The sequence below is a fragment of the Guyanagaster necrorhizus genome, assembly GCF_019112545.1.
Source record: "Guyanagaster necrorhizus MCA 3950 unplaced genomic scaffold BT62scaffold_48, whole genome shotgun sequence".
Lineage (NCBI taxonomy): Eukaryota > Fungi > Basidiomycota > Agaricomycetes > Agaricales > Physalacriaceae > Guyanagaster > Guyanagaster necrorhizus.
Window position 1 is genome coordinate 102,804 of NW_025064927.1, and position 8,372 is coordinate 111,175.

Below are 8,372 nucleotides of genomic sequence, written 5' to 3' on the forward strand. Positions count from 1 at the left end.
TATTCACCACATCTATGCTCCTATCTTGTTAACTCTAACAGATTATGGGTCCCACTACCAGCATGTCCATAACAACTGAAATAAAGCTAGTTAGCACAACAAAGCTTGTAGATGATGGATCAAACTGAGTAGCATTTTCAGAGATGCTCACCACCAAGTTCCTGAACAAGGGCCTTGGCTGGCTCCTCTGAGGAACAGCTTGTATACCCCTGCACCCTGTCAAGCACAAGGGAAACTTCTACCAGTCCTCTGATACTGCATTTTCATATCCACTCTCAGATGATGACCTAGACAAGCTGGAGGATAAGCTGGAGGAATATGAGCAGAAAGAGGCAAAGATGTGTAATATTATTTATGAAGCTGTTTCTGACTCTATCTTCAATGAGATCAAAGGTGAGGCAACAGCTGCTCTCATCTGGAGGAAGCTCATCACTGTCATGACTGGTAAGAGCAATCTCATATGAGAACATCTCCTTACTTGGCTTGGAAACATGGCATGCCCTAATAAAGGCAATATGTGTGAATACCTTGCTGAGATGAAAGTCCTCTGTGAATGAATTGAAGGGATGGATCTAAAGATTGAAGACAATCAGTACACTTCAATGATCCAAAAATCACTTCCACCTTCCTATAATCATATCTGTCACACCCTCTCTGCTGCCAGCAAGTTCACTGGAAAGACTCTGACATCAGACATCCTAGTTGCAGCCCTGTATGAAGAATGGGATGAGGAGGTTGCATCAAAGACCACTGCTGAAAACATAGCAATGTCTGCTCAACAACAGAGCAAAGAAAAGGGCCAGAACTCTGGAGGAAAGTCAAAGAAAAGACCTGATCAATCTCATCTCAAATGCACAAACCCAGCATGTGGTAAAACTGGCCACCTCATTGCAGATTCTTGGTGTGAAGGCAGTGAAAAGACAGGACAAGGCTCAGCTTTGAAAAAGAATAAGGCTAAGGAGAAGAAAAAGGCAAAAGAGTCAGCATCTGCAGCTATTGATGAAAGTGATGATGAACATGTTATCGCCATCATAGCTGATGACAATGATCACAAGAATGTGGCATTAATATGCACATCTGACTATAGAGCTGAAAGTGATGCCTATATGACAAAAGAGGAGAATGTTATGGCATTAGCAGATTGTGGAGCATCAAAAACATACTCACCTGAATGTCAGAGGTTCAAAAACTATACCAAAATTGAACTGAAGCCTATCAAAGCTGCAAATGGCTAAGTTTTCTATGTGATAGGAAAAGAGGATCTTTGACTATCATTTCCCATATGAAAGGGACAGAAACCCATTATCATGAGTTTTTGAAATGCATATCATGCACTGAAAATGGCCTACACCCTTATATCACTCTCACAACTCATTCATGCTATATTTCCTATCTATATTGAACCCTCTGACCACACCATGTACATCCACACACTATGGCAAGATGCTAAAATCATTATAAAAATCTCCGAAGCTGGTGGCTTATATATAATCTCAACTGCAAATACACAGCAAACTATGGCAGCCAAACCAGATGTCACTATAGTGGCAGGTAAGCTCAAAGTGAACATCACTGAGCTACATAATATTTATGCTCACTGAAGTCACACCACTCTTCACTGCATGTACATTGATAGCTATATCAAAGAAATCAAGCTTGATCTTAACTCCAAACCAGAATTTTGTAAAACCTATATAAAGGCCAAAGCAAAGTGCAAGCTGTTTCCAAAAGAAGGCCAATATGAATATGTCGACAGTAGTGATGACAAAGTTGTCAGAGACCTGATGGGCCCAATGTCTGTGGCATCACTAGAGGGAGTCTACTATACCTGCACATTCCATGACCTACACACCCATGAATCAAAATCTGAATACTTATCAAAGAAATCAGATACTTTTGAGTCATATAAATGTTATGAGATATGGATCAAGGTTCAGTGAGGCATAGAGGTCATTAAGATCCTTGGTATGGATTGAGGGGGAGAATTTACTAGCAAAGAGTTTGGTCAGCATCTCAAATTAAAGAGGACTGTTCAACATCTTAATATATATGATTCCCCACAGTTGAATGGGATTGCCAAATGTTCAAACAGCTATCTGATGGACATGACTAAAGCCTTCTTAATTAGTTCAAGGTTACCAAAATACCTTTGGGCTGAAGCTCACTAGTATGCTGAATGGATCTACAACTGCACCTCAACAAAAGCAATACTATCAGGAAAAACACCATTTGAGATGGCAACTGGCAGGAAGCCTAATATCTCAAGTCTTCACTCTTGAGGATGCTAATGCTGAATCCAAGTAAAGGCACCAGAGAAGCTTGGGGAGTATACTATTGAAACTCACTTTGTAAGCATTGATACTGAAGCCAAAGGCTGAAGAGTCTACTAGCCCAAAAAGCGAAAAGTCAGCATTGAATGTGATGTATACTTCAATAAGAATGACCTGACTCCAGAACCATTTGTAGTTGAGAGAGAAGATAAAAATACTGACCCTATTGTCCCAAAGTCATCAACCACTTCTAAACCCTTCAAAAACCTGCCAGATGAACCACTCACAGAAACTCATTTAGAGTGTTTCAAATCTTCACTCACAGATATAGAATCTGATCCTATCTCTCAATCCAGCCACCATAAGTGATCTGCAGCTCTGAAACCTGATCAACTTACACCCTCCAGACTTGCACAAATGTCCCACCACAGCTGGAATTGCAGCAACAGCACTTGAAGACAAGTCAGAATCAGATGATGATGATGAACCAGACAGCTATTCACCAGTTGACTATACCATGATGGTGAATGTTGAACCAGTAACTATGAAGAAGGCACTGAGTGATCCTGATGAAGGGGAATAGTGCAAATCAATGCTTGCAGAGATAAGGTAGTATGAGAAGAAGAAAGCATGAGAGGTGATAAAAAGAGAAGATGTTCCCACAGATGCAAACATCATGGGTACAAGGTTTGTCTACTGGATCAAATGAAATAAAACTGGCAAGCCCAAAAAGGCTAAATCCTGTTTTGTAGCCTAAGGATTCTCTCAGATCCAAGGCATTAACTACTTTGACACCTATGTCCTGGTTGTCCATCTTCCCACTCTCTGCATCCTACTCTCTATGGCTGCCTCTCAAAATGCAATTATAGACCAAGCTGATATCAAAAATGCATACCTGCATGCTGACATCACCAAAAAAATCTATATCAAGTTCTCAAACAGATATGAAGAATTCTTCACAATCCTGGAACACCTCAAAGGTCAGAACATTTATGCCAAGCTGTGCAAATGTCTGTATAGCACAAAACAAGCAGGACACAGCTGGTATCAGACCCTGAAGGCAATGATGATCTCTCTAGGATTCACTATCAGCAATGCAGATAAGGTCATTTTCTACCAGATCAAATCAGAGACCAAATATACTATTGTTGCAGTTGCCACAGATGATTTCACCATCATTGCAGACTCTCAAAATGAATCAGATTGATTCAAACAAGAAATAGGCTCATATTTTGAGCTAGTTGATCTCAGACCCATACATTGGCTCTTGGGGATGTATATCACTTGGGACTGGGAAAAGCACATCATCAGCATTGGACAGCCAGCCTACATTGACCAGATCACAAAATGATTTGGAGTTCAGGACATAGCACTATTTGCAATGCCAATGGAAGCAAATCTTGATCTAAATCTGGATTCACCCTCCATATCCACAGAATCTGTTATTTCATGTGAAAAAGCACTCTATCATGAGCTGCTAGGGTCTCTCATGTATGTTACAGTTGGATCCCACTCTGAAATCAGCTATCTGGTATCAGCATTATCATAATTCATAGAAGACCCACATTCAACTCACTTAAAAGCAGGATTCTGAGTCCTCCATTATCTTAAGGGTACACATGATCAATGGCTCATAATCAGTGGTCCTGGCATCAGTCCTAAGGGCTATCATGATGCAGCATATGCCAACCAGCCTGGATGAAAGTCTATGTCTAGATTTGTCCTATTCATGGGTCAAGATGCTGTTATGTGGACATTAAGAAAGCAACCAATTGTTACTGTCTCCACTGGTGAATCAGAATATGTTGAACTCACACCAGCATTGAAGAACATGATATGGCTTCACAAACTACTCTCACAGCTCTCCATATTCATTGCAAACCCTTCTATTTACCCAACAAACCCTACTATCCTCTTCTCTGATAGCCAAAATGCACTTTCTATCACCAAGGATTCAGTATTCCATGAACAAATGAAGCATATTGGAGTTCAGTACCATTTCATTTGCCAAACTATCAAGCAAGACCATATCAGACTGATGTACTGCCCAACTGATAACATGGTTGCCAACATCCTCATGAAACCATTGGCTCATCCAAAATTCAAGAAGTTTATGGAGGCACTGAGCATCATGTAAGTGAACTATTTACATTTTGAGGGGAAGTGTTAGACATAGAAATAGTATGATACACACATGTTCACTTATCTATTTGATATTCTTTTCTTTTTCAGCATGTCACACTGTTCTGTATATCTCAGCTTTCAACTATAACACTAAGATGTGAGTATCTTCTATCTATCTTGAAGATGATGAAATTCACCCTATTGCTTTCTGCTCCCAGAGCCTCCACAATACTAAACTTAACTATAACATCCACAACAAAGAGCTTTTGGCCATTTTTGAGGTGTTTAAACATTGATGCTATTATCTTGAAGGCTTTACAGATTCCATCAATATCATAACAGACCACAATAACCTTGAATACTTTGTCACTATTAAAATTCTGATTCACCAACAAGTCTATTAGTCTGAATACTTATCTCAGTTGAATCTGCTAATCTGGTTCTGCTCAGGGAAACTGGATAGAAAACTGAATGCACTCATTAGACAATAGAATATCTACCCTAAAGAGAGGAATAGCCAATATGCCTAAGTCAACCTCCATAATTTCCAATCAGTCTTCATCTAAGAACAACTCTCTATGTCACTCCACACAATCTATCTTGAAGGCTCTACTCTCTGAGCTAGTGTCATCATGGATATTGACAAACTCCACACTGATATCAAAAAGGTATAATCCTCTGATTCTATGTCATCTGATGGCCTCCACCAGGCTAAATCTGCTTCTGAATCCTCTCTCTCTCAGTGATCCATTAATAAATCCAACATCCTTCACTTTGAAGGCCATATTTATATTCTGGACACTGATGATCTCTGCCTTCATATACTGTAGAACAATCATGACCATATTTTGATAGACTATTTTGGTCAAAATCAGACATTAAAGCTAGTCCAGCAGAATTACATCTGGCCAAAGATGTATAAATATGCTCAACACTATGTTAAGTCCTGCACAGTTTGTGGGTGCAACAAGACACCAAGACATCACTCCTATGGCTTGCTCAAACCTCTACCAGATACCTCTAAACTAGAACAAAAAAACTCTGAACTCTCCAGCTGGCCTATACTCAAAGAAATCTCCAGAAATGAGACTGAAAAAGCTGATTTAGAAGTATTGAAAGTATCATCTAGTATCTGAGCAAACCAGTATTATGACCAACACAGAAACTCTCTATAAGCAGTACTATGACTAGTTCTGAATCCTCACTGATGACCTCCCATCCAACTTTTAGATTGCCCCTACTATCAGCCCTGCCTCTTCCTCTATTGAGCCCAGAACTGGAGAATACACTAGGCTCTCTCCTGACCTCAAATGATGGACTGATACTATCACCCAGTCTAATTGTGGAACCTCTACCAGAACCTCTGAACTCATATGGCCTGATTCTCCCAACTTCCTGAGAGAAAAGTCTCCTAGCACTTCTGCCTTCTGATCTTCTGTCAGACTCTGCTAAACTTATCCTATTGACATCACTGCAATCCTTAATGATAGAAACTTCACTGTACTCTAAAGCATGGAGTTTTTCTACACTCTCAGAAGAAATCACTACAATATGGAAAAAGCAGCAAAAGTCAAAAAAGAAGCAGAACCCTCCATTTTCAGGGCTAGATCTGCCTAGCAATGATTTCTTGTCAACAGAGAAGACTCAGACAATAGCCTCTCCATCTATGATATACAAAACCTTTGAGAATGAAGCAAGCAAGGAATGGAATGAGAAGACTATCTAAAAAGATATTCAGCAGATGTTTAAGGAAGAATTCAGAGAGATATACTATGAACATGTATAAGCACTCCTTATAGACATTGTCTGAAGAGTAATGCTGCTGGAGAAGAAATATTTAGTAACCAACCCTACTGAATAAATGGAAATTTTACAGTATTATGCAACTAAACAGACTATTTGCATATTCAACAAATAGTATTTCAACAATGCCAAAGCTAAGTGACATGAATCCTGACTCATGCTGAACATACCACTCACACCACTGAAACAGGCCATATACATAGCACTCTTGGTCTGGTCCATGGCTCAAACTGTCTTTCCCAACTATTCAACTCCAACAACTGTTCCATAACAGTGATACTCATAGCTGAATGCATATAGCAGTAACCTTCTCACCAGATAGAACAATCCAGAAGATGCTACACCAGCAGTCAGCAGCTTGAAAAATGCTGCCTCTGCCAACAATAACAAGAAAGATCAGTATGATTTCAGAACCAGCAACTTTGAAATCATTAATAGGAGAATCAAGATGAAATAAGAGATAGGCAGAGAAAGCTCAGTTTCTGAGGATTTCAAAGGAATAATATGCAAGAAGTTCACAGGTCTGGCTAGAATATACACAAAGCCAAGATGTATGAACTACAAATAAGTGATAAGACAGCCAATGAGTACTTTTACAAACTCAAATGACTTGTCTAGCTAACCAACTTTTGACAAGATCTTGATGAGACAGGCTATCTGATTGAGATGTTAAAAGTCAGAGTCTCACTCTTATACACTAAGACTATTTTAGATATTAGCATTAATATGCCTAAGAGTTATAAAGCCTGAAAGAAGTGCATCACTATCATGAATAGAAAACAGCAGCAACAAAAGATGGCAAGCATAATACACTAAAACCATAACAAAAAGAGTCACTCAGAATCAGCAGGTAAGAGAATGCCTGAACAGGCTAAAAGCAGAACAACCTTCTCCACACCTAGTGAGAAAAAGACTTTGACAGGAACTATGTATATAGGGTAAAGAAAGCCTACAGATATTGATTGATTAAAGAAGAAAGGAAAGTGTTTCAACTGTGGAGAGAAAGAACACTTGTCAAAGAACTGCCCAAAGAAAAAGTGAACCCATGAAGAGATATGTGCACAGATAGTGGAGTTGCAGAAAGAAGCTGATGCTGTGAAAGAAAACAGCAAGAATATGAAGATAGAGGAGACAAAAGACAAGGCTGACAAGTGAGTGATTTCACTCAGTTGACCAAAGGACTTAATAGTGTGTCATTAGTAGCTGCTGATCAGATTTATAAAACTTCTGTAGTTATGTCTAAATTATAAAAGCATTCAAATATACTCTCTTTTACTGCTATAAAACCACTGAAAGAATTGCCAATGGAAAAGACTCAACCACCTAAGGGCTAAACAGAGAGAGAGATCTCTCTCAACATTCAGGATGGATGGCTTAAACTGTTTGATACAGAATGGATATAGTGCACAATCAGAAATGCTAAAACCAAAGGAAAAGCAAAGGCAGTACTCAAGAATTGAGTATATAAGGCACATGCTGAGAAAGTGATTGATGAGATGATAAAAGAAATATGCAAGGCTGAAAAAAACCAAATGCTGGAATGGTTGGATGAACTATAGAAACTATGATAGTATATTCAATGACAAAAGTCCACTGGAAAGAATCTCATGATGAAGGCTTAGATTAAAACTTTAATCATATGCTTGGCTTATATGATTTCAGCTCTGATTGACAGTGGCTGTATAGAAAGTTTGATCAACTGTGCCTTTATTGCTAGATACAATCTCTCTATAAGAGTGACTGCAGCTCCTATTCCAGTATACAATGCTGCTGGAACTCAAAACCAAGCAGGCTTAATTACTGAGTTTGTGAAATTGTGATTCATGATAGAGGATCATGTAAAGCAAATTGACTTAGCTGTCACTGACCTCAGAAGCAAGAAGATCTTTCTTGGATATGACTGGCTGATTTGACACAATCCACTAATCAACTGGAAATTCAGACACATCATCTTTGTCAGATGCTGGTGTTGCAAGACTCTCTTTGTTCTACTAGATAAAGATCTAGAGGATTTATAAAATAAAAAAATAAAGAAAAGAGAGACTATTCTTGCAGTAGATATGGAGTAAGCTGTCTAAATGTGTTGCGGGACGACACAAGTACCTGATGTCAACCTTATATAAGCATAGACAGTTTTGTCCTGAGTCGACGGTCAATTGCCTTTAAGCAATTGAC